At 37.9% G+C, this 27,083-nt stretch overlaps 1 long non-coding RNA gene across 2 annotated transcripts in view; it reads left to right on the top strand.

The window, feature by feature from the left end:
• The window catches only part of LOC118681283 (uncharacterized), a 90,746-nt gene that overhangs the window by 26,912 nt on the left and 36,751 nt on the right, over positions 1-27,083 (top strand). The window lies entirely within an intron of this gene.

Below are 27,083 nucleotides of genomic sequence, written 5' to 3' on the forward strand. Positions count from 1 at the left end.
ATTATGGTTTAATTTTTGGTACAATGACACATTGTTATCAAAACAAGGCACTCTCTGCATTTCGTTATGAAAACTGACATATTAACCGATATATACTTGTATGGTATAAAGTCAACCGGAAGTTAGAAAAACTGAGGAAAAGTAGAAATATGGGGGTTAGAGGAAGTATTGAAAATATATTGTATTTGGCAATAGTGCGATTAGAAAAATTCAGAAAACGGAAATAAACATATAAGTGAAAAATGGCAAACAAGAAAAAGACATATGCGTTTCTAAAGAATAAAGGTAACTAAAGATCGATAGCTCTTAATCTATCTCGATGCATTAAGTGTCTGCCAATTATAAAAAGTTGAAGAGTATATAAGTTGTGAATTCTACATTTTGTTTATTATTGAAAGGAAATAAATTCTTTGCCGATCCAAAAATGGTGACCCATACCTCCAAATACATTACATCAAGCTCAATTCCAGTGACATGTAATGTACGTTTTCGACAATTAGTCAGTAAGTGATTATCATATGATTTTACTCATTTTCACAGTGTAGTATTGTAACTTAATGTGAATCTTAGTTATGAAAATTTTTAATTTTTAGCTAAACGACATTTTGTGGGCGGAGCAATGCTCCTATTCCACCGATTTGCAATACTAACCCCCCTAGGGTGCCAATGAACACGTGTACACTCAAGTTATTGCTTGCAGGAACGGGCGGATAGACAGACGGACAGATAGTCATCCGAAATTCAACTCGTCTCGCCATTCTGATCATTTACATAAATGTTTGTGCATATAACTCTATATCTATCTCGAATAATTTTAAGTGTTAGAAACAACCGTTAGGTGAACAAAACCATAAACCCAAAACTAACAAAAATATAAGTATCTCTAAATGCTTAATCTGTTTATGGAAGCGTGCTGTCGAGTAGGCTGAAACTTGGTTGTAAAGAGTGCTGCTTCGATTCGTGGTTACAAATCGTTCCAATTAATGTAAATTTTCATAATCAGTGGAGTGTATTTTCCTTAGGCGTAAGATTTCCGCTACTATTTCAATGTATATTTTTATTGTTTGCTTCTTATTTGTTATTTTTATCGCGTTTGTTTTGGTGTGATTTTTGCGAGATTTCTAAATCAAAGCAGAAAGCTTTCAATTGTCCGTACAAAAAGTCTCTCGAATGTGGAGAATTAATGAGTGTGCGGAAATGTTTATCATCACTGAACGGTTCTATTCGAAAACAGTTTCCAAATTGTAACATATACACGCATTGATTTTATATAAGCCTGCAATTAGCAAACATTTTCAGTAAGTTTGAAAATTAGTTTATATATATTTTATATTATATATAAATCTTTACATATCATCATTTTTGTGTAGTTCGTCTTGATATACTTTTACTGCCTCAGATCGCTTATTAAATTATTATGACAATATTACAATCCTTGGTTGCTTGCTGTTTGAGGAATCACCAACAATCGAAAAAACTATCGACAGAAGTAATCGATTTAGAATGAATAGACAATCAGGATAATAGTTTTTCTTCTCAACCAATTTGGTTTAGAAAAGTCTATATTGAGGCGAGAGTGTACGCGAGAAAATAAGACACATCGTCGCTAATTAAGCAAAACGCTCGGGCTCTTGTGACTTTACACCTTAATATTCGCTCTCTTTTCGTGTCTCTTTCCTGCCTACTTTTACTACTTAATATATGTATGCGTATGCGTGTATGTATGCACTATTTACCATAAGTTGAATAAATATTTGGATTTGCACGATTTATTCAGTGAACACATGCACAATCAATTTCATTATTATACGGTGTTGTGGGCTTCGATTTAATTGTGGTCCAGTCACAATCTTCACGGTTCACTCACTATTTTTCAATGTTGCTGTTGTTTTTATAAATTAATTGCAAGTTATGTATTTTTTTACAAATTCAGGAAATCAAACAATTTGTTTCCGAACGGATTTCGAAAAATGGAAACATAAATAATTTCAATTTCGTTCAACTCAACATTTAACTTTTGTTTTTGTTCGTTGGTTTTCAACACGATAATATAAGCAAATTCCTGAAATATTAATTTCCAGATGATATTGCACTGTTCCGTCGGTGGCTATGTGAAGGAAATATGTATGTATATTGACCATATGCGGCTGCATGTGGGGGCCCTTGTTGGTATGCGTTCAGCGTGACGTCACCTTGCGTTCCATCATGTATGTACATAAGGTAAATGAACACGAAGCATTTTGTTTGATTTTAATTGTTTAGAACACAAATTTATCCTCTTGTTTTTTATATACACATATAGGCAAGTGGAATCATGAATTGTATAGGTGTATGTACCCTTGTCAGCTGTACTAACTTTCCGTCATATTTCCATTGATCCATCGTACAAATGTCCCCAGTAAATTATCTTGAAATCGTTAAAAAAAAAAAGAAATCACTTCACTTTTCAATACCCAGTAGGCCTTACAAGACGCGACGTACACGTTTCCAACGTCCGCTGTTGGCCATGACGCGGCGAGTTTCTTTTCCTTTCACTATAATTCTTTTTTACTTTTGCTTTGGCTTTTTTCTGCCTGGCCAATTTTCACTGTAGCAACAACGCGCGTTTTTCAGTCTAAATATCGCTGCCCAAACATATCTTTTTCACTATTTTCCGCTTCTCCACACGTTTAAACAAGAGCACACGAAGATGGTATCTGAATCGGTCCGCTCGAATTTTTTGGCTCGGAGTGCGTTGATGCACACTTTCAATACAATCGTGGAGAGACAATTGGGTGATCTTTCGCAAAAAGTCAAAATGCTGAGACTAAATGCGGCAATGAGTTTAACGGAGAATAAGGAGGTTATTAGTCTCTCTTTCTTCTTTTATTGCAAATAAAATTTGAAAACCAGATATATAGCACAGGCGCTTTCACAAATTTTCCACGCTTAGTCAAATGTTTTCCATTTGTTTATGAAATTACGATATATGGAAAAAATGCCGCGATCATAAGTAGATACTTTTGATTGACCACAATTTTAAATTTTTTTACCTATAAATGCTTGCGGGATCCCAACATTAATGATAAGACTCTTTTGTTGCCCAAACCAACTTTTTGTATGCGACGAGACGCCGAGGAGGAGGATTGAACAAATATTTCTTAGCAAATATATAGCAGAAATAATATAGCTATCAAGACATGTGCCACTTTGATTTAGACTTAAGATTTTATTCGATATTTGTGTTAATGAATTGTTTGAAATAAAATTTCTGTTTTTATAGAAAATTTATTAGAAAATGATTAATTTCGGCACTCTCAACTAGGTGTGCTTAATCAGGAAACTATTGTTCACATGCGGAACTACTGATTCGCCAATTATTGACAAATATTTTTCTCGTTTTGTCGTTCAGGTAAATATAACTAATTGAATAGACTTTATGGAAGCACCGTCCGACGCCAGCAAGACTAGTAAATCAGCGAAGCAGACCCTTCACTTCCGTCGGGCGATGGATGCTCGTCAGTGGCGGGCTGCCTTTGCTATTGTTGCTGGGCCAATGTGTTGATGAGCTGCTGACAGCAGCAACAACCACAACACCCTCCACGAACAAGCAAAGAACAAACGGCACAACAACAAGTGATAAAATATTTAATGAGTGCGTATTTTCGGTGCTCTGGTGATTTCGATGTTTCGGTCGGCTTTATGAAAAATTAATTTCTTAATTTTGGTGTTTAAGATTCATTGACTGTGTTGTTTATGCGCATTTTTCATTGGTCTTATTTAGTGCTTTGCCTCGCCATCATTACCCTTGTGTTGCGGCAATCCAAACATGGCCCCCTGCCCTAACCCAGTCACCTTTCCGCCCCATATACGCTCACGCACTTCTATCTGCCTGAAGATCAAAGATACGCTTTCACTTTTCATACACACTCGTATTCAACATATCTATATATGCACAAAAGCATGCGTTTGGCTAAAAGCAAGGGGAGCGCTTCGTTCTTTAGTTGATAAAGGTTCAGCGATTTGGTTAAGATTGTGATTTTGCGAAACTTCCGCAACATCCGAGCGCTCTTGAGTTGAGCGTGTAGTGCGTGCCAGATTGTTTATGCATATTTTATGTGTTATATATATATATATTACTATGAAGTAAGTGAATGCATGCTGGCTGCAAACGAGTCAAGCCAACCTCGTATATTATATTTTGTTTTTCCGTCAACTTCGTGGCGATGAGTCACTAAGAATTTTAATTTCTTTGCTAATTTAGTATTCGTATTAAAAATCAAGCGCTAATGGCATCGTATACATCAGAGTGTATATAATATTTATTTTCGGACATAAATAAATATACGGTAAATACGTACAAATGAGCCCAGCAGGAACAACCTAAAAAAGAAGTAAAAAATTATAACGAAAAACTTAATTTTACCTTACTTTCACCCCAAACTTAGCACAGAAAGTTCTCTCCAAGGCCCAGTTTCTCTAAACGTGCTTATTCTTCGTTTCGAAGACTACCGTTAACTTCCCAGCTCTAGTCTGAGAACACCTTGAAGATCCTTTTTTATTTTTGCCCTCTCTGTATTTTTCAATTAATTTATTGTATTATATTTCTACCAAAGCTAAATTGGTTGTATATGTGAATTGGCCTAATTTTTATTTTAAACGATGGAGGAGCTATCTAAAAAAAAATATTTCGAACTTTAAATTGTTACCAACGCAGTTCGCAAATATGTAATTATGTGTGGGCTTCCTTTGACGGAAGTGAATCATTTACTGTTTGTTATGCGCTGCTAAAAGCAATCCACTCTTCATTTCAGTGAAGAAGCTCTTGAAGCATTAGTGTTTGAGTGCAACTGTACATTGAGTCCTTACCGCTAGTTGTCCCAGTTGTCTCGGAGCCGTTGCGCAACTCACCACTTTCGGCTTGGTATCGGTTTTTACTATGTCGTGGCCACTCTTTTAAATGTTGAGGATTTATATCAAGCTTTGAGCTTGCGAACGCGCGCAGCCACTGCGGCATTTAAACAATTACGCGAAGTGTCCTTCACACTGTCGCACTTTACTCTATAGCCATAATGGGAAGATAGCGCTGTACACAGAAGAAAATATGAGTGGAATTTGATTGCGTGCTCAATAATTATCTGGCACTAATGTTTTTCTTTTACAAAATTCCACTCTAAAGCCGACGTCTTTCGCTTGGGCTGATGGAGGTCGGAATCAGTGTGGACTGATTCGCATGTTGGTAGCAGAAAGTTATCTGTCTCTTGTATGGCACAAAAGTAATGCTCGAAGTGTGATGTATTTAGTTGGGCACACCGAGGCATCCGATCACCGGAATAGCTACAATTAAAGCCGTCCAAATATTTGGGACTTTGGTGAGGACGCCTTTATTTTGTAATCACTGCAGGTTGCGTTTACAGCAATTGGCGTTGCATTAAATCCGCTGTGCCAAGGCGGGGGTGGGTGGACAAATCTCGAGTTGGATACATGGTTTCCCAATGAACTGGCATCTTCTGCTGTGCTTATGCAAATAGCGCCAATTTTCACTGGCATTTTGGCATTTTGGCATTTTTGAGCGTTGGCAGTTTGAAAATTTGCATAATTACAACGAGCACTTCTGCCGTTGGGCAGCGCCACATTTATATGAGTTCAACTGCACACACATATCCTTACATACATATATGCGCATAATTATACGAATATTTACAACGCGAATATGTTTGTAAACGTATGTTTGCGGTGTAATTTTCATGTAAATCTATTGAACTGAACGTTTGGGCCAAACGTAAGGGCAGCAAGCGGTCGAACCCACATTTGGTCGATATGTAATTAATATGTAAATGAGAAAACGACAGGCCAGCGAACTAACGACAATAAAGGGTGCATATGAAACCAAACAGGTTCTTGAGAAACAAATCTTTATGCTCTCAACAAAATGCATTGTATTTGTTGTTGCTTTCGGTGAATAGATTGCTAAAATATTACAACAAACTGGCTTAGTTTTAATATTTTTGAAAAAAAATATGGTAATATCAATGGCCTTGAATCTCGAAAATATATTAACGATGAAGCCAGAGAATGGAGAGTATAAGTGTGCGATCAGTATTGCTGCTATGGAAGATAAGAGCTAAACGTGAAATTCTCTCTCATGGAAATTTTTAAAGTAGGGAAATACAAGTATAGAAAGAAAGCTGTTTTTGTTAAACTTATTCGGTCACAATATGAGAACAGTTAAGTTCGATGCTACCCTGTTTTAGTTGGCAGCTGTTGATTCTGTACATTTTGTTTGAGCAAATTGCTCCGAACTTTGACTTTTCACTCCGCCAATATGCATAACTCTGTATGTACGTATGCGTGCATTGCTTTTGTTTGAGTGCAAGATGTAGCTGGCAGCTGGCAAACGTTGCGAACCGACTGGAGATGCATCGAGGAAGAGGGTGGCACTTTGTGCAAGTTGGCACACAATTTACAATGAATAAATTTCAGTGGCACAGTGATAAGGAAAATCCTGTTGCCACTAATGAAGGCTTAGTCATGGACTCGATTACAGTTTACGCTCTACTCTTCTACTCCACTACTACCCCACTCGCTCTGATCAAGCAGGCAATAAGCAACACATGCTGCTTTTAGGCGAATTGTGCAAAATAAAAGGCATACTTTGTGGCTACGACAGCTCAGTTTATGAATAAATAAAAATAATTTAAAATTCCCATTGTGTAGTCAAATGAAAAATAATTATTCTATATACATACATACGAACACATGCACACGAAGATGTAGGAGGGCACAGCCTTGCAACCAAACACGTCGGAGGAAACCATAAAATTACATAACACTGCATTTATTAGCACAACAATTAGTGAAAGCCTCCTTTATGGCGACAAGTAGCCGACGTTATTTCGACGTTGCAGGAGCGAATACGGGGGGGGGAGTCTGCAAATTTTATTTAAATTTAAATTCGTATTTCGATATTCCTTTGGCAATTGCCAATGTTATTTTAGCCAAAGCGTTTGCACACACACACGCGTCTTCGGCGCTGCTGTGCTTCTGCCTATGTGAGCATGTTTGTGTGCATCCAAGCACATATGTGCTTCTATGGTAGCTGTGTATGTGCGCATCCATAAGTATTTATATTCGAAAATTCGGTGAAGCGGAGTCATTGTTGTTGCAATTGTTATTGTTCATTAAATTTGCATATCGGCTTACACTGCGCTGCCAGGGATTACGAGCACAAACGACTGCTTAAAAAGCACAGCACAGCCATGCACGAGGTGGGCAGAGGGGCGCTTGGCTGCTGTAGTTGTGCATCCCTCGGGAACGATTGCGAAATGATCAAGGTGTGAATTTCATCGTGTGCAAGTGTGTGTGCTGCTGTTTTTGTTGGTGTGTGTCTGTTTTGTCTGCTCGGATTGTGCATAATGATTGCAGAAAATATGTTTCGCCTTTTTTGCTGCTCGCATTCGCCGCTCAAGTATTTCCGTTTGAACGAAAGTTGATTAGTTATGTGGGGAGGGCGTGCGCATCGGAGAATGGTTGCGAGAGTGGGCGGCTGCTGGAATCGCATGCTTTTTGAAGCCTGCAACGGGTGTCTCTTCTTAAGCACTTGCTTCGTGAGCTCATCGGAATCCATTCGTAAATAAATGTGTATGTGTCTGTATGCATGGAAGATAGCAGTTAAGGATTGCATGTATTGAACTTGGTACTTATGCAATGTAGGTGTGTATGTAGATGTGTGGTTTGGCTGTTTCTTTGAGGCGCTGGCATATCTAAATTGTGCCTTAATTTGTTTATATTTATTTGAGCATATTTTATCTTTTTGTGTTAGTAATAACGCCAAATTGCTTGTTATTGTTGTTGTTGTATGCATTCGAAATGAAATTGAGACTATCAAAGAGCGACTGTAGGATGCTTGCTTTGACTGGCAGTGTCTCGGCGCTGCTGCGGACTTTTTATGCGCTGCATGAATGAGTTTAAGACCTTTGAAATCTGCTGGTGAATTATTGTGGAAAATTGGAATCCAAAATGGCCCACCCAATGGAGAGCTTCTACAAAAGCTGTTAAATCTATTGTAGTGGAAGTTTAATGTTAATTTATTGAAATTGTTGCATTTGCCTTTGGACCGAACTAAAAATGACTATCTGCCTTCATAACTGTAAAAGAAAAGTTAATTAAGAAAATTACGGAAACTAATTAACACAAACACAAGATATATTACATTAAGCTCTTGAAAACAGCAACAGCAAAAAGCCAGTACCTAGAGACAAGTGGCCACATGAGGGCTAAGCAACATTGACAACATGGAAGAATTGTCTATAGTAGCATAGGTGTGTTGGTTAGATTTAGCGTCTTAATGACTGCTATTTGCGCATAAACAGAAAGTTTTCAAATCATAACCGATTGGATATACTCTGCTTCGCATTAGCAAGGTGTACAGTTATTTGAATGTATTCTTTAAGAGAAATGCCCTTGGTTACCCTCACGCCATGACCTCACATTACCTAAAAGAAGCTATTAATTTCTCGGCCATCCGGAAACATCAACCCACATCTGTGCAGCCGCACATTTGTGCATGGGTGTGTTTCCTATGTACCATATATTCTATAAAGCAATATGGAAAGAAGTGTCACTGATGGCAATAAAATCAGAGTGACTGTGCATTTCGAAGAAGACCGAAGAAGACTCCACTAAATGAAAACAATAACAAAATCTCACGCTCTCAGAGCTGTGCTCGATTGTGCCAAGCTTAATACACATACTCGTGTATGCCGATATGTATATTGCATGGGTATGTTGTTACGAATGGCTTTGTCCCCTCCTGAGTGGATCTAAAGGCAATATAATCCATTTAGTTGTGCTCACTTCCTTTAGAAAGGATGTTTGTGAAGTTCATGTAATTATCAGAAAATATGCTACGTAAAAGCACTGTAATGGCTACATTTCGTACGTGTAGTCCAGCGCTCCGGCACGTTCTCCCTCTCCGGTGGGTTGTCGATTGCTGGGATTTTGGTTGTCACCCTGTCCGACTTGAAAATAAGCTAAAGTAGATCAACGGATAAACAAAACACAGTGTGAAAAAGACAATAAAAACCAAGTAAGGAAAATTTTTGTTCGACCGGAACTGGATTTCCATGCCACACACAGACCAATTCACAATTATGCTAGATATATGCTTTCTGTGGGATTTTCTCAGATTCATTAATGTGTGAACTTACTACTGATGAGTTTACAAGGCCGATAGTAACTTTGAGACCAATAAGTCTCATTTAAGAGGAAGCCAAAGCCTGCCACATTCCTATAACCTTGACAAATTGTGTCCATTTTTTTCTGTTATTCTGTTTTGTTTGATTTCCTTATGTAAGTAAACTCCTTAATACTGTTACAATGAGCCCTTGAATGAAAAATGCTTTAGTACTCTTTGTGCAGCATTATCGTAGTGCAAAGAAAATCCCAACGGGAAGCAGGAGTAGGTTGCAACAACAGCAATAAAAACGATAATAATAACGAATGACATTCCGGATATGAACTGGCCCATCAATGTGTAAGAAAAATGCGCAACTTGGGTACCATTCTTACTGGATTCTGCGCCACAGGTGGATAAGTATAAAAACCCTTTTCGCAGGCGAATTAAACGCCTCTCAGCTTTGGTAAGACGAACAAAGTGGTGCTTTAGTGGAATCGGACAATAAATAGGGCCAATGAAGGAGTTACATGCAAGCGAATGTATATAATGCAGTGCATTAAAGTAATATCTTTAAACGCAGAACTGATTGGGAAAATTGTAGACCCATGCACTGCCCTGCTTTGTTTCGAAGTGAGTTCTGATCGAATTACTAACCTCTTGGTGTTGCTATATGCTCAAAAAGGGGTCGCCTATGGCAAAGCCAATGGATTTCAAATACATCCTGCACTAGAAAATGGTCGTGAATGGTATACAGACGCAATAGCAAATGGCCTTCGAAAGCCACCATTTTTTAGGTATCAAGTGAAACATACAATATACGCAGTTGTACTTCGACAATTCGCACCGCGCCATCTTCTTAATTATTTAGTCCGGAAATTATTTTCGTAATTAGCTTGGAGGTTGTCAGTGGAAAGAGATCAGTAGTGTGAGTTAATGGATATTTGCTAAGGAAACTGATTTCGAAATTATGTTGAACCATGCTGCAGTTTGCCAAAGGAGCTATGACTTTTTCCATATTATGAGGACATGATTACTTCATTAATTTTGAATTATAAGGAAAAAATGAAGTGATTAAGTGCATCTTCTGTTTCTTAAAAGAAACTTCAAAAGTATTATCAGGCATGAAATCATATCATCTTTTGCAAGAATATTTAGGGCGGCGACACCTTCGATAGAAATGAATTAAATATGCCTGGTTTAATTGGTGTGCGAGTACCATTGCTTTGATAGGCCATAAATAAAATGGTGTCTAATTAAAGGTTATGTGTCTGTTATCTGGATTTTTCATAAAATTTTATTCGCTTTTAGTTAATAATAAGGATGAGCTTGATTTCCAGCACTTTGCATCGGCTCATGCTTCAGTAGTCCACGAAAAAATAAAAAGATGACCGCTGAGTCGGTGATTGTAATAAAATAATTTTTATTGCGCTATTTGTTCTAATTAAGGCAATTTCGCTCATTTGAGTTTGACAACGGATTGTGAGTGTGGTGACCTTGCCTATGCAACGGTATACATATGTTCGCTCATCTCCATATGTGTCCTCTTATATGCCACAAGAACGGCCGGAGTTTTTGTCCTCTTTCAGCGACCAACCCGCCGCATTTTGAAAATGTTCGCGGCGATGTCGAAAATGTGCATGTGTGCGACATTATTCACGAGTGCGAAGCGCAGAAGGAGATAGGATCTTTATGGAGGTTGTACGCTAATCAAAGATAATTAGAATTGATGTAGCTATTCGGCAAAGAACGTGTGGGCATTTGAAATTTACTTTTTGCTAATTTCGATGAATCTTTTATGGCGACCGCCAACACGTGTAATTGCCATCGGTGCCATAATAAAGGTAAGACTTTAATGGGGAAGTGGAAAGTGTGCTTTTCGAAAGTATTCATTAAGCAGTTATAATTGAACTATTGTGGAGAGTGATATACTCGCATCGCGGATTAATTAATGTACCGTAAAGGATAAAATTTGATATTGCAAATTTTTTCACGTGCCATTTCGCGCCTAACAATTTCAGTTGTTGTAACACAGCCACTCGGTAAGTCAATTATTTGCTGTTGCAGATGCAACTTGGTGCTGCCACCGCCCACTCTCAAGTGCCAAGGGCCCGCTGCCTCCGCGCGCGAGCTAAGTTTGTTCGGCTTGCATACTTCAGTACGTTTCGAACTCAACGCTTCGAAGCGTTTGGTGTACTCAAGTGCTCCCCGAGGCAAGATTGGCGCTGGTGCAAACAGAAAAGTAACAGCAATAAACAAGCACGTCACTACACAATGTGAACTGCAGTTGTGAAACATTTCGCACATCCGATGCAACATAGCAACAGCGGAAGGGCCACACCCACCGGTGCCCAAACTATTATCGCTTAACATATACATACTCGTATATCCGTATGCACATGAGGCATGCTCCAAAAATATAAAGAACCGTTTAGAAGTTCAAATTTAAGTTTTCGATTTAAGAAAGGTTATGAATTCGCCGGTAATATACATCTTTTAACTAAATACAAGCTGCGCAAAGTCAGTCCGACTTCCTTTTCCACTTTAGTCAATAATCTTGGTGCTTTGTGAAAGTAAAGCGAACAGGCTCGGACTATTTAAGCGGTGATGTTGTGACTATAAATCGGATAAGAGAAAGATGTTTGGAGTCTAAAAGTTAGTGGGTAAGTGGGTTAGCGGTTAATTTATAGGCGTAATGTGGAAAATTCCAGCAGGTTTTCTAAAGCACTGACTTGTCGTTTAGATACATTGCTTTTCTACATAAAATCAGAGTGGGGAAGCATTCCAGCTTTAAGCTAGTGTGATTTTTGGTATATTTACTGCGATTCGTCTTCTTTATGCTCTCGCAACATGTTGCTACAGAGTGTAGTAGTTTTGTTCATCTAACGGTTGTTTGTATCACCTAAAACTAATCGAGTTAGATATAGGGTTATGTATATATATAAATGATCAGGATGAAGAGACGTCAGAAGAGATGACAACCCCGCCCACTCCCCATATAACGGTACTGTTAAAAGCTACTAAAAGCGCGATAAATCAAGCACTAAACACGCCAGAGAGATTAAGTTGTATCTCTGGAATGGTATGAGATGACTTAATAGGAAGCGCGTTCAAAATTGGACAGTGGGCGTGGCACCTCCAAATAAAGCAAAATATATAAAGAAACCGCTTAACTTTCAAGAGTATAAAATTTTCGGTTACAACTGAACTTAGCCCTTCCTTACTTGTTTTCTCTTAAATATATGCAAGTGACAGTGAAAGGTCTCACCAACTTTTCTCGTTTTCGGTACAAGTTAGTCAATAACTGCAAAATGGGTGTCCGTTTCAACGGTCGACAAAGAGGGCTGAATTTATAAATTAGGAGCATCTCGCGCGGTTAACTTGGGGTAGCACTCCATAAATAGGGGAAGTTGCCACATATTTCGGAGGCTCCTACAGAAAATTTGAGTAAGGACTTAGTGCAGTTGACTAGTATTTAACTGGATTTGTAGTATGTCTCGTCTATATCTCGTTGCCCTTCTTTGTATGATATGGGAGGAGAGTGTCCTCATTTTATACGAATGTAATGCCAATGCTCGCGGAGTTTTCGAGCACCCTAGTACCTGGCGAAGAGCGCTCCGAACTGTACCTAAAACGAGAGCAGAGTCAAATTTACATACATGCACATACATGCACATAGATGTTCATGCGAGTGCGTGTGTGTTCGTGGACATAATTGCATTAAAACCTCTTCCATTAGACTGTTGCGTTCAATTATAGTCTCTGACAACCGCACTCGCATCTGGCCATTGCCGTTCTTGTTGTTGTATGTTGTTGGTGTTTACTGCTGTCGGCAAATTTGTTGCCGTTGTTATTGTTGGCACTTGTCGGTGCTGTCGCAGATATTCCTGCATGGGAATTTTGCACCGACGCTGCCATGAGCGCCACTTGTACAAAGTGTCCAGCTCTGCCGAGTTAAGCTCGATCATAGTTGGAGAGGGCAAAGGGGCGAGAGCCACTGAAAAAGTGCAACCAGCGGAAAATGTGCAAAATTTAAATAAAAATCGAAAATTGCATAGCATTAAGCGAAGTAAAGTGTTAAATTTTTTGTTGCGACTTATTCCGCATTTGAATGGCAGCGCCAGTGTGCGAGCGCGAGCGCGAATGTGAGTGACAGTGGGCGTGGCGGCACAGTTATGGGGTGGCAGGAAAAAACGTTACTTAATAGCTTTAATTCATTTTATTTAATGTGAGCTGCACAAACTGCACAAAGCGGCGCTGTGGAAGATACCGAGAATGGAAATAAATTGTATTACACTCATTGTCAGTGAGCTTCAGTTTTACGCAAAATTTGTTGATTAAATTTATTAAGTGGCTGCAAATGAAATGGCTTCCTGGTGATATAGAGCCTGCCATAAGGACATGTTGGTGACTACAAAGTTCACAAATGTGCATATATTTTATACACACGTATACATACACACATGTTTGTATAATAAGAGTATAACTGTAATATAATAACGCAAAATGTAATTTAATCTAAATGCCAGTAATCAAATATGTCGTCGAGTATTAAAGTTGTAAAATTTTAACGAGTTTTTATTATTTATGGAATAGGTGAGTCCCCGCCTCATCTTTACGATATACTTTTATATCGTTACGCTTGTGTGCAAATATTTTTTATATTAACTAAACTTTGACAACTTTGACTTTGATTGAACTAGTAAAATTTCTTTGCCTTTGTATACAGCATGGAAGAGTCAAATAACCAACTTTTTCTTACGTTGCTATTTTTAGGGTTAGCAAGTCTATAATTGAATTATCCGATTTTATGGCTGCCTTGGGTAATTTTGATTTAACCACTTGGCTAGTGTGCCCCAAACCGCGTTGACATTAAAATTTACACCTCTCGTTTAAAGTACACTACAACACAAAATAAAAAGTTATTAAATGAAAATTAAAAGCATTTAAGAGGACACTTCAATGGTCCGTCTGACGATGCAAGTGCTAACTCGGGAAAAAATCGAGATAACTTGATGAAACAAAAATAATATTTAACGGTCCAGGTATTCCTCTAGGGCTTACATATCAATTGAGTGAAGCTTGATACAATTAGAGAGCGTTGCACCCGAACTTGTTCGTACTTATTTAATTAGTTGTGATAAATATGTTCCTCTTTGATCATACATGCCTCACAACGGTACACCCTTGAATAATAAACAGAATTTCTTAGGTTTCCATTCTTATTCTGGAAACAACGTAGTCGAATGTGCCATAAACATTCAGTAATAAATAATGATGGTCAACTCACCAAGCTTTAAATATAGAAAGCTGCATGAATACTTTTATTTTCGCTGTCTTGGAGATTTTAACGGGATTTTCGCGAAGTATGCGTGATTCGCTACATATCCGATTTCTTTTCTTTTTCAATTTCACACAAATCGAACTCATCATTTACATAAGTTGTACATTCTCTACTAGGGAGTTCGTACAAAGATGAGTGCCCGAAATGCGAAAAATTGCAATTTTTAAATGGCAATGGGAACGCAAAGATATAACAATGAAAGAGAATATGTAGGCGATGCCAGCTAAAAATTACCAGAACAACAAAACCACACCAAATTATCAAGTATTAAGCTAACCACTCCACACACCACCCGTGTTGGTGGAGAAAGGCGGCGAAAATTCGTGGAGTTTGTTGCATGTTGCTGCTATCGTGTTAGCATAGCGTTGCAACTGTTGTTGCTGATGTTGCATGTTCCGTGGTGAAATATGTTGAAAGGTGCTTCCACATGCAACGCGGCAATAAGGCGAGGAGATGCGAACAACTGCAAGTCGTGCCAGCGGCATGCCCCACATTTATCACAATCACAAGCGAATGTGTGAACTGCGAACACCAAATGACCAAATGCTCCACCACAAGGACTTCGTCCTCAGCAATGTCCAATGAACGAATGAAGGGGCTGAGAGAAATTCATGTCAAAACACGAGGGCTAGGGCGACGCTCCCGCGGTAGGAGTTGCACAGTGACAAACTTCACAATTCATTCCACGAAGACATGCAGTCGTTTTTGCTTTATAGCAACACTGAAATGACGATAATTTCAACTCCTTTAATAGAATAATGAACAAAAGTAAACTTCACTAAAATTTAAAAAAACCAGAGCGAATTGAAAAGTGATTGTCAGCCAAATTTTTATGCAATAAAACCGTGGAACACAGCAAACTCCGAATGAGATTGGGGCGTGTTTTGTCCAAATTGACACACTGTCTTCTAGATCTGACTGATTTCGAAATACAAAATGCCGGAAATGGCTGACCACACGACGTCACTTGCATATCTCGCCTCTCCATCATTCACCACCCTCCCGAAGAGTAAGCGATGCTATTGTGAAAAATGGGCAACGACAAAAATGGGAATTTAAAGCAACCAGCATTAAGTTTTTATCATTCGAAGCAATAATGCGAAAAACAATTTAATTTTTTGAGTTGAATGGATTTAAGATTAAATATATTGAACTGAAACACCTTTACGGTTGGTCGTAAAGATGCGATGTCAAGGAAAATGTGTTACGTAACGGTAGTGAAGCTTGAACTGGTTTGAAACTTTTTGGGATTTTCTGGTGTAATACTCAGATGGTTTACAAAATACAATATGAGAATATTGCCACAAGTTAGGAAACATCTTAAGATGAAGAAACGCTGAAAAGATTTAAGAACGTTTATAATTGGAAAAACGGCTTGAGGAAGGTGGCAACTTGTTTTAAAAATCCCGTGTATTAAAATTGATAAGATCGAAAATTATTCTAATATACGTATAAATCCAAGGTGGTTTACGAAGGTTAACATTTGCTAATATCCTTGAGAGTAGTTAGTAAGAGTCAACTGATTTAAATGAATTGTTAGTATTAACATAGAGGCTTTGATCTGAAAAGGGCTTAGTGTCAAAATGGCAGGTTCAATGATAGGGCTAGAGTGTGCAACTTATTGTGCCGCCAGTTAGCAAATGTTGACGTTTTATTGAGTGTTTTAAAATGTGTCAAAAAAAAGTCGTTTTGTTGCGAAGCAAAAGTTCTTTGATTTCTTCCATATTAATTAATACTAAAGTAGCAATGAACAGTTAATTAAGACGTCACTATTTGTTTGCCACAAAATTCGGATGAAATAATAAAAGAACTAATATAGACTGCCACCAAGTCAATGCGAGCTCTCAGTAATAAAAATAACAGTAAAATCCAAAAGCTTGAGCAAACTGAATGCAACTTAAAAAAAGGTAAAAGACAGCAGGTGAACATTAAATTCTGATATCAATGTATACACATACACATACGTCTGCGGCGTATTGACGAAAAGGCACTCTTTGCGATTTCTGGGTCAAATCAGGTTTTTACCTCGATTGCTCGCAATATTCTGGAGGATAACGCATTAATATGCTGTCAAAAATATTTCCGTAAGTCAACGATGGCGGTTAAGTCAAAAACGATACAGAAGCCGCCGACGCCGACGCCGACATCGCAATCTCAGCAAAATTGAAACTGAATTATTTATGGGGAGATTGATAAGGGTAGGCAATGTCGCTGCCGAACCTGATTAGAATCGCTAAAGTATATGCTACCTTTGTTGTTATACGAGTGTTTTTTGGTAGTTTTAAGTCGTTGAAATGATTGAGGGAGTGTACCTTCCACTTCCGCTGGCCTTCCGCTATTATACACATTTACTCTGGATACTGGATCAGCTATCTGTGAGTGCATACTTAGTTAAGAGCGTTAGGGGAAGTAAATTTCTCTTGATTTACACTGAATCCATATGTGGTCTTAGTTTCGTAATATGTGACCTTTATATAAAATTAGGCTTCAAACGATAATAAAAAATTGTATACAACTTGATTATAAAACAAAAATATATATTTTAAGGTTAGTACATTTTAAAATGCCAAGCTTTTCTGGTCTAGCTTGCCATCTTAATATAGCAATAATTCAAAATATAAAGAGTTGCTGAATGAGAATCTGCAACTCTTTTTGGTTGACGAAATCGGCTCTCCCTAATATTGGTACAAATACATTTAAGCTTGAAGAGTTTGTAGTATATTGAATAAATAGCTCAATATAGCTCAATATTATCTTCAAAGCTTAGAGAAAATCACACACTTTTATTAAATGTTATTGAATAAATTGAATATCTGATTGTATTTGAAGCTAGGTATGTACGTATACATAAGTTACAATATAGGTATTTCGCAAAGCGCAAATTTTAGCTTCGATTGTAACTTGTGCGGGCGTCTATCTTGAATGAAGTACAGATTCTGACAAAGGAGCTACTAAAATATTCGATGGCGATATATGTAGAGTCAGTTCGTCATAATTCAAAATTCGAGCAGTATAACAGTTAAAAACACTATGAGAGAAACTGCTGATTCGATATCATCGGATTAAACGATTGGATCGTTAGTTGATCGAGTGTCAAAGTGCCACTTTGTAGACAACTGGACTTTTTATAACGGTGACGATATTAAGCTTCAATATCAAAATGTATTTATTGTGGAATTAAGTAAAGGCCGGAATAAGAAGCCTACAGCTTGAAAGCCGTAATATTTACATATTCGACCTTGCGACCATATTCACTACTTTCTGTTATGAGGTACTAGTAATAAATATATGTAGATACTTTGTGGATCTAATAAATAGTCCACAATTAGAATGAAGTGAGGAAGGCATAAATAAAACTAATATATGTTAATAATATTTTTGTCGGAAATCGAGGTTATTATGCAAGGCACTTTGCTTTTACTCAACGAATTGCTTCCGTCATTCGGCACGCCTTCTCGCATAAAAATGCAAACTAAATGGACTTTTTCGAAGTTCGATGAATGTCGTTAGTACACAAAGTAGTTACAGTCCAAGTTTGTTGCAAGTTTCACAAAGCTGCTATTTTCCGCATTTTCCAACTGGCAAATGTGCCGCCTGCTTTTGATGAGGAAAATTACCATGAAAATGTGACAAAATCGCTCAAGTCAATGCCAATGTACAAGCAAAGTTGTTGATTGTTCCCGTTGCCATTATTTTTCGATTTACATGAATTATTCACGTCTATTGTGCTCCGTCCGGCGGGACGTATGAGCGACATTTATTGTTGAACTTTTGCATTCACTTGACCTTTCCATCAGGCGCCACATATAGCCTGCACTGTTTGCACTGCTGCTGCACCAAATTTATGTTGATTGTTGTGGCACTTTATGTGTGGCAAGCAGCAAATGAAATTAATGTTTTAAACCAGTTAATGTTAGCAGTTTAGAATGGCCAGCAACCGGTTCGACTTTTGGCGTTTCGCTAATTAAGTTGAAAGAGTTGTTTTGCTGCAAAAATTTATTCATAAAATAATAATAAAAAATTGTTGTTTAAAGTGGCACACAAAACAGTCAAAACTTAATCTGCGTGGTCAAATCGGTTTGATGGTCAAAAGTCGGGCATTAGTCGACATCGATGTCGATCTAGATTTTACGGCATATATTTGTTGCTGTTTGTTACATTCTTTAGCGAACTCTAGTTCTGTTCAGCTCTGCCAGGTAATAACACTTAATTGTTCCCGATATTTTTTTCTTCAGTAAGAGATATTGGAGCCTGAGCTTATGTCGATCTGACTAATATTGCACTTAGTCGTATCATCTTAAACGGGAACTCACATTGGGACTCACTAAAAATGCAACTGTGATCTATTGATGCCTCGTCACTCCAACTACGTTTTATAGGAAATACATGCATTTTTTTTTGCTCTCGGGGTACCTTTTATCCCTACTTTGTATTACAATAAAAGTTCGCGCACTTTGCAATTTAATTAAAATTGTTTTGAATAAATTCGTTTGTGGCACAATAAAAACTAACGTTACGTGACAATTTTATGGCCTACACCAACAAAAATGATGTGGAAAAGTTAATGGTAGCGAAAGAAACAGAAACAAGTGGAAACATAGCGGTGATAAAAGACAGGTTGGCGTAAAATGTCTAACCCGTGCCCAAGCTTAGTTATGCCTGCCAAACTGCTACACAATGATAAAGGCCAAACCAGTTAGAGTTGGCTATGAGGTGCAATATCGGTTTTATTTTATTCAACTAGTTTAAAATTTGGTACTCTACCAAGAAACATGTAAAGCACAAACTTTTGACTGAGTGACATGGACTTAGGAACGAATTCCTTTATATCCGAATAATGCACTGCAGAAGACAGTTTTAGGAAAGTAGGAGTGACAATTTATGTCTAGTTAGTATTGAAAAATAATTGCTTATTAGTTAGTGAGAATAGGCTATCTTTCTAGCAAACCGAATGTGAAATCGCACGACGATTTTCTGTATGACAAAATTTGCCTGCGATCTCAAATGAATCGGATAGGTCTGAGTATATATAATATCAGAGCTCATCATTCTTTCAGCATTCAAATTATAAGTCGCAAAATGCTTACCAAGTTTCTGATATATTACGTTTTTTTTTAAGTGATCGTTAAAATTTAGTGTAACTTTATGGGGTTGCTTTTCTCTTAGTGGGTTGGTAGTGCAAATAAGTTTCCAGAGTCCGAGCACCATTAATTGTTTTCATTAATTTTCATTTTATAATTCATTTTCGTTCAACAATTGAATCCGATGTGTTGCAGTTCCCCAACTTGTTCGCATTCCCACTTGTGAAAATGCTTTGGCATTATAAATTAGTGTGTTGTTGTTTTTCCATGCAATAACACATGCTGAGGAGCTGAGGTGGCGATGCAGTTCTTTTCAAGTTGTAACAGCGTCGTACCCCAATTCACTCTCTCCCGTCCGCAATTTATTTATCTATTGTGGCAACTGCGCCATGATTTGCCGAGTGTTCCGTCGTCGCCGTAGCGCCTCTGGTCCTGGTTCTTGGTGGTGGCGGCGTGTCGTGCGTTTTCAATGCAATTATCCTGGATAAATATCCTCTTCCGTTTTAACTGTAATTACAAAAGTTTAATTGAGTTTTCACTGCTTTTTTAACTTTTCTTCTTTAGTGTCTTCTCTCGTTTTTGTGGAGCGCTCGACTACTGCCATTGCCTTGTTGTCCTCTTTTATTGTCTAGTTGTTGTTATCCGGTGCGGCTGTTTGAATTTGTCACCAAAGAATTTGTTGTCAAGACAGCCAGCAGCGGCAATGCCGGCGGCAACACAACCACAATAACAATAACAATAACAACAGAATCATGAGAAAATAGCAAACGAAAGACGTCTACCGCACCACAGCAGCGAGTCTATTGAAAGTGCTATCTGCGCCAGGCTTGAAGTCTCGCAGCCGCGTGAAGCTCTAACTTGGTGAAATACTCTTTTTTCCGCGTCCTCGCGCACGTTTTGAGTTCACGCATCCTTTCACTGCGTCGGCCGTGGACTGGGACTCGCAACCATTTTTTATTGACAGCAAATGAGATTTGTTAGCGGCGGTTTATGGTAATTAACGTCAAAACTTGAATTTATTTTTAATTTACGTCATTCTCCTCTTTCTTGCGTTATTTGTATACATACATATGTTCATACATACATACGTAGGACTTGAATGTCACAACACCGCTTTTGCCCTCTTTATCCCCCTTTATCTGATTTTTCTCTTTAGCAAATTAAACTCTGCTAGCCGCTCAGCTGATTTTTCGACTGAAATTTTTACTTTTGATTGGCTTTTAATTAAAATGCAAATCAACCATTTAATAGCTTTCACCATGGAATATCGAATTATTGCATGATTCTTAATACTACAAGTATATTTGATCCTATAAGTGGAGCGAAAGAAAATTTTATTCATCTCCCTTTAAGGGTTGACTCACGAGTCTATCGCTGTCAAAAGTAAACATGGCGTAGTGGCTCCACTAAACATTTAAGCTCGATCTAGATAAATCCACAAACACTCACAACCGAGGGCGCAATTAATTTCGGTATTGTGTCTGCGATTGCATGTTGAATGAAGTGTAGAAGAAAGTGCGTAAACGATTATCGAATTCCATTATTTGTTTTGAATTGCTATTTTGGGAAAATAGCCTCCTCGGTATCAGCAGCATTGCATATGTATTATTCACTTAAATGTAAGTTCACCTCTACTTTTTATTATATTGTAATATAATCACTAAGTTATTAACAACCTTTGATTTAAAAATCGACTTAACCTCTAATGTTTTAAGAATTCCCAAGCTCTCAAATACATTATTTCTACAAATTGATCTGCTTCTTTGCTATATATTCAGTTCTGAAGACACATTTTCGCTGACCATTTGGAACTGACTGCCTGCCGAGGCCTGACGGCCATTAAAAAAAAATGTGTACTTTGATTTAAGATTCGTCTGCATTTGAAGCCACGACGGAAAGTTAGGTTGTCGATTTTTACACAAATGGTTATTTGGGATTGTACTTGCTCGTAAATATTTTAATATACTTAATGGCTACGACCAGGTTATGATCTGCACGATGTCGTTAACATTAATCGGCAACAAACCATTTTTATCGACGTAACAATAATAATCATTATTTTTGCAGTACTGTGTATTATTATTATTACATTATAAACATTACGATTATTGCGTTGCTCGTTATTGTTGTTGCAACACGAACATTTGCAAAGGACTCAGCATACATACTCATCTATGCATATGTATAGAGCTCAAAGGATGAAGGACGAAAGCTAATCGTATGCGATGGTGGTGCGGTCATGCCCGGAAGGAAAGTTTTCCAAAGCCTTTCAATGACAATTACCGTTGTTTTGTTGTCATCCTCGATCGCTTTTATTTCGCAATATATTTTCGTCTTTTTTAAGGTGCCACAAGCTAACAAAACCGTGTACTTTCCGTCAGTAGCCATACCTCTAAAAATAATGAAAAATATTTTTTACTTTGTGATGTTTTGACTGCAGGGCATCGGAACACATATCTACACACGCATAAATACCGAAATGTTAACACTGATTCAACACGCAGAAGCGCGGAGCCTCTCAAGCCATTAGACCATAAGTGGCATGAAAGACGAAGGAGTACAGCAAGCGGAAATTACGCGCATTATCATATGTCGAAGATGTTGCCACCACATAAAATAGGCATGCATTCGGAAATTGCTGGAATGGTGCATCAACAGCGGCAGCGGAAACCGAATTGTGTCCTATAATCAACATGCGAAAAGTCAAGCTAACTACCCCCTATAATGGGGTTTTGTAATTTCTGTGAAAACATTTAATTGCCATAAAAAGTGCCGTTGCCTTGATGATTTCGTTTGCAACATGTTTGCCAATATTCATGCGGCGAAACAACGATAACGGCGTAAACATTTATGAGTGATAAAAATTTAGTCGTGTTAAACTTTATGGAGTGAACTTAACGCTGTGACTTGTGTGGCAAGCGGCCTGAATGATTGTTGGAGCGGGGGTGGTGGGGGCACTGTTTAGACAGATTTATTGACAGAATCATATATTTAAAATGTTTCATTTACTGCTCCGCTCACGATAATATTAAATAAAACCAAATTAACTTAAGTGAGAATTTATGTAAGATAATGTGCGAGTGAGCAAAAGACTGAATTGAAGGGCGATTTCGAAGTTCTTCCAAACAGTTAATTTTTTTGTGCCACCCCCTCGTATCAGCGATTTTCGGTCGAAATGTATTCAAATAAAAGCCTTTAAAAAGAATCCTGAAAATTTTGTAAAATGTGACTAAAGGCATATGACAGCCTCTATTGTAGATCTCTTTAAGCGGCTCAACATGTTGCACGGAGTAAAAATAATCCTTCATATAAGAAATGCAACAATTTTGTCCTGAAAAAATTCAGTGATCCTCAGTGATAAATAAATAAGTTCACTTGAGCGTGATACCTCATTTCAAAATCCAAAATCGGAACAGCCCATATGTGCAATATTTTGAGAATTCCACTTTACATTTGAAATTAGGCATATAATGTTCCAGCAGCCATGTTTATAGTAACCAAAGTAATTTGAATGGGCATTTGGGGAATAAATATTCTACTTTTTTGTGAGAATTAGAAAAATTACAGTTTATTGGAGGCATTTTGAGCTGTCTAGTCTGAGTTGTGAAGGTGTTGACTGGTGTGTAGTGACTATCTCTAGGTGTTGTGCTCTGCTTTTGCTATAAAAAATGCAGGATAAAACCGCAAAATTAGTTCCGAAGGCATTTAACTAAATTGGACCGAGTAGCGTCAGAGTGCACTATTTGTGCACTGCAATTGTTCACTGTCCAATGGAGAAATGGTTGGCCGTAATGACTGGCAAAATGCGTGCAAAGAGAACAATAGTCCTCTAATTGTCGTTAGAACGACGGCAATGGACACCACTATTCTCATTGGCATCACCATTGCTCCGCCGCACCACAGCAGGAAGGGACATGAAAGCATTCGGTATTTTGCATTTTGCATGCAATTCACGCTGTGCAGGTAAAACAACAAGAAGAACAACACAAAGAAAAATGGAAAAATCTGGCTACAAAATAAGCCTGCGTAGACGTGATTTGCTGGCAGATGGAGACTGCAATGAAGCTTCAAACGGTCCGACCGTCCATCGGTCGGTTGAGTGATAGGCTCCAGTAGTGTTAGCCAATGTGTTTGACTTCATTGCCGATGCGGTCCGGCAATAAAACTCATTGGCATGCAACATGAACAAATCACTGGACACACGCTACCTGGTTGCGGGGCGATAGGTGACGAGAGATAGAGAGAAGGACAAATAATAGGATATGATGGGCAGGTGGCTGCTCACTTGAAGCCGGAAGCTGGCTCGGAAGAGCTAAGTTCGAGGAGTGAAAACATCGAATGGTTGAATGCTCCATCAAATGATGCTTGAGTACCGTATAAAGTGAGTGAGTGGGGATCACAATGTTAATGCAATGAAGTGTTCTGCGGCGTAATTGTTAATTAATTTTTATTGTGGTCCCATTTTTATTGTAAACCCAAGTAATCCTTTAGCAAAAAGCGGTTTGGTGAAGTGGATTTGTTGTTCAACTATGAACGATTGTGAATGGCCAATCAACTTGAAGTGCTTATGACTTACTAATGCACACGTGATTAGTGGAAACCATTATTTATGCGATGTTCGCCTAGTTTCGATCATAAACTATAAATATGGGAGATTCGAGTAGCAACGAAGTAGTTGATTTATTCTTTAGCTTGAAATGCATTCTGATCTCTGATCTGATAAAATTTTTGACTTTTTAACCAAAACAACAACAAAGAGTAATACTTTTTATACCTTATTTATTTGGTTGCGTCAGATAAAAGTATTGATCGATGTTTAACTGTATTAACCAAAGTTTCATGTAAGCGTAAATGAGAGCATGGAGAACTGAATGAAGTCTCAAATATTACCAGAGACTACTATAAATATGCATCATAAATTAATAAAAACTAGAAGCTATTGGCCAATGCTCGGGTTTTCAACCGAAGGCGAAACCAATTGAACTTTGGTGGCTGAAAAGACCGAAACGTGTTCACTCGGTTCAAAGAAAAGATGACTGGATACGCAGTTCGGGAATTAATTAGTAACGAAAGCAACGATAGCAATTCGGAGAGCTTGTTGTAGCTTGTGTCATTAGTTGCGCATCATGCAAAGTTAATCAGAGGAAGCAGAAACGAACAGTTCATCCGCTGAATTAGTAATTGTCTACAAGGGCACAGCGCTTGCATTTTACTCCGTGGAATACTGTGGAACTGCCGCTCGTTTCGCTGGCGTACCAGAAAGCAAATATACATTCAAATCAGCCATATATGAATATAAATACAAAGCTTAACGTGTGCCTTGGGTGAACATAACCTGGAGCATGTGTTTACAATCGCCTAATATGGGTAAAAAGAGTAAATAATAACAACAAGTTTATAAAATAAACGAAATCAAATCAATGCCAACATAGTCAATTTCAAAATGGCGAATGGGAACGAGCAACAGGAGTACGCCAAGGAGCGGCATAAAAGTCGCTACATGCCGGTGATGCCGGTTCCCTCGTTCGCATTTCAATTACCTAAATCAGAGCCCACCAGAGAGTCGCGAGAAGCTGAGAAGTGAGAGGAGATGGGCAGACGAGCGCAGGGGAAGTGAATTTTAGGTAGTCCGTGGCTACACATGCGGAATATCATTATGAATTTCTTATGAGTTACTCGCATACATTGCCCTGTCTATGTGTACCATGTAGGACAACCTGAACTTGTCAGATATATGTACACATGGTTCAAGGGCTAAGGTGATATGCATTGATATTTTAGAAAAGAGCATAAATGCAAAGTAGTGTTGGTGTTTAGCGCTCTGGACCCGAACTAATTTTGTAACATAACATTTTCTTTGAGGGTGGGTGCATACTATGTAACTACCGGTTGTGGATGTAATCACCATGATGCAATCAAACTGAGAAAGGCTCATTTCAAAGAGTCTCGCCATTTCAATGGGAATATTTTTATTGCTTGATTTTTATGTATGTGCACCTGAATACTACAAAGACTTGCAAGTACATTACTATATTGGGGTATGTCGAAACGAAAAGTTAATGCCACAACGGAATGTTGGTCGCCAATTTTAGTGCAAGAGTAGTGTGTAAGCCACACGTTGAGCTCGGTTTTGGCTTATGCATCCAACATGCAAATGTTGCGAAGTTTAAGTGTACATCCGGAAATGAATCCTCACAGTCTGACATCAATATGTACGCTCAAAATCTAAGCATTGCATTGAGCGATTAAAGTGTCGTGTGTCACTGAGGCATAAACTTTGTGTCGGGGTTTCACTGGTACAAAAGTTTGTAAAACTGTCGAAAGCTTACTAAACACGCTACAAAAGGGATTAATTGCTTCCCTCATGATATAAGGTTTGATTCCGATTAACTGATCGCTTTGGTTAAGCACCTTCCATGATGGTGGACTGATGGGCTATTGGTTTGTTAATCAGCGCCTCAGCAGTTTAACAAGCGTGGAAATTGGTTAAGTACCAACTAAACAAAAATTCGCGACAAATTAATTATAGAAATACAAATATTTAAACAATTTTGAACATTTAATTAAGGCTCGGCAATGAAATTTAAAATTGTGTTTAGTGACTTGACTCTAAGTGACTCAGATACGCAATATAAATTAATAACCGTAAGAAATGCGTTTTTTCAAGATTTATTTTTTACTAGAAGGCGCTGAGATCGAGTCTTAGTGTTATTGAATATTATGGGAAGATAGCCCTATTAGAAGCTTACTAGAATCAAAACTGAAAAGAGCGAATTTAAGAGTCTATCTAGTGATCATATTTCTGTTGCTTTTGATACCTCTCATTTAGTATCAAAATATATGACTGGAAACAAAATGTTCTTTAAGTATGCAGATCGTTAGGAAGCAGTATTGCCATTAAAGATTGTTTCTTAAAAAATCATATTTTGGAACTTAAACCAATCAAAGTTAATCAATAGCACAGGTTTTGTACGAAACTTCTAAGATAAGTTAAATTTTTTTCAAGAAATCTCAACTCTTTTCTAATTGTCTGCTTCATTTGGCGTTAAATAAATAATATATAAAAATTTTGTTTATTGAACCCACTTGTCGAAGATGTTGATAATACACTCGCTGATATTCTATTTACAAATTATTTTTATTAATTTACTATTACTCAAAGATTTCTACATTTCGTTAATAAGCAATCTTCAAAATTTGCAATCTCCATAAATGTGAGGATGAAAGCAAAACTGTCCATATTATCGAAGAACCTATCTTTGGTTTTATGAGGACTACACTCTCGTGAGTTCAAAAACATTTTATTCGCATACTACTTTACTCCCTCAACAGCCAGTTTTTAGGGTTTGTGAGCTTTGTGAACCGCGTTACAGTCATGATCTGAGAAGAGAACTTGCCACTTATCGGGGGGTTGATAATATTAAGGGCCTTTGGCTAACGGCTTGTACCAAAACTTTTATCGTTTTTCCAAGTGTCGTTTGCGAAGAGATTGCTTGCTTTGATA

The sequence above is a fragment of the Bactrocera oleae genome, chromosome 5, assembly GCF_042242935.1.
Source record: "Bactrocera oleae isolate idBacOlea1 chromosome 5, idBacOlea1, whole genome shotgun sequence".
Lineage (NCBI taxonomy): Eukaryota > Metazoa > Arthropoda > Insecta > Diptera > Tephritidae > Bactrocera > Bactrocera oleae.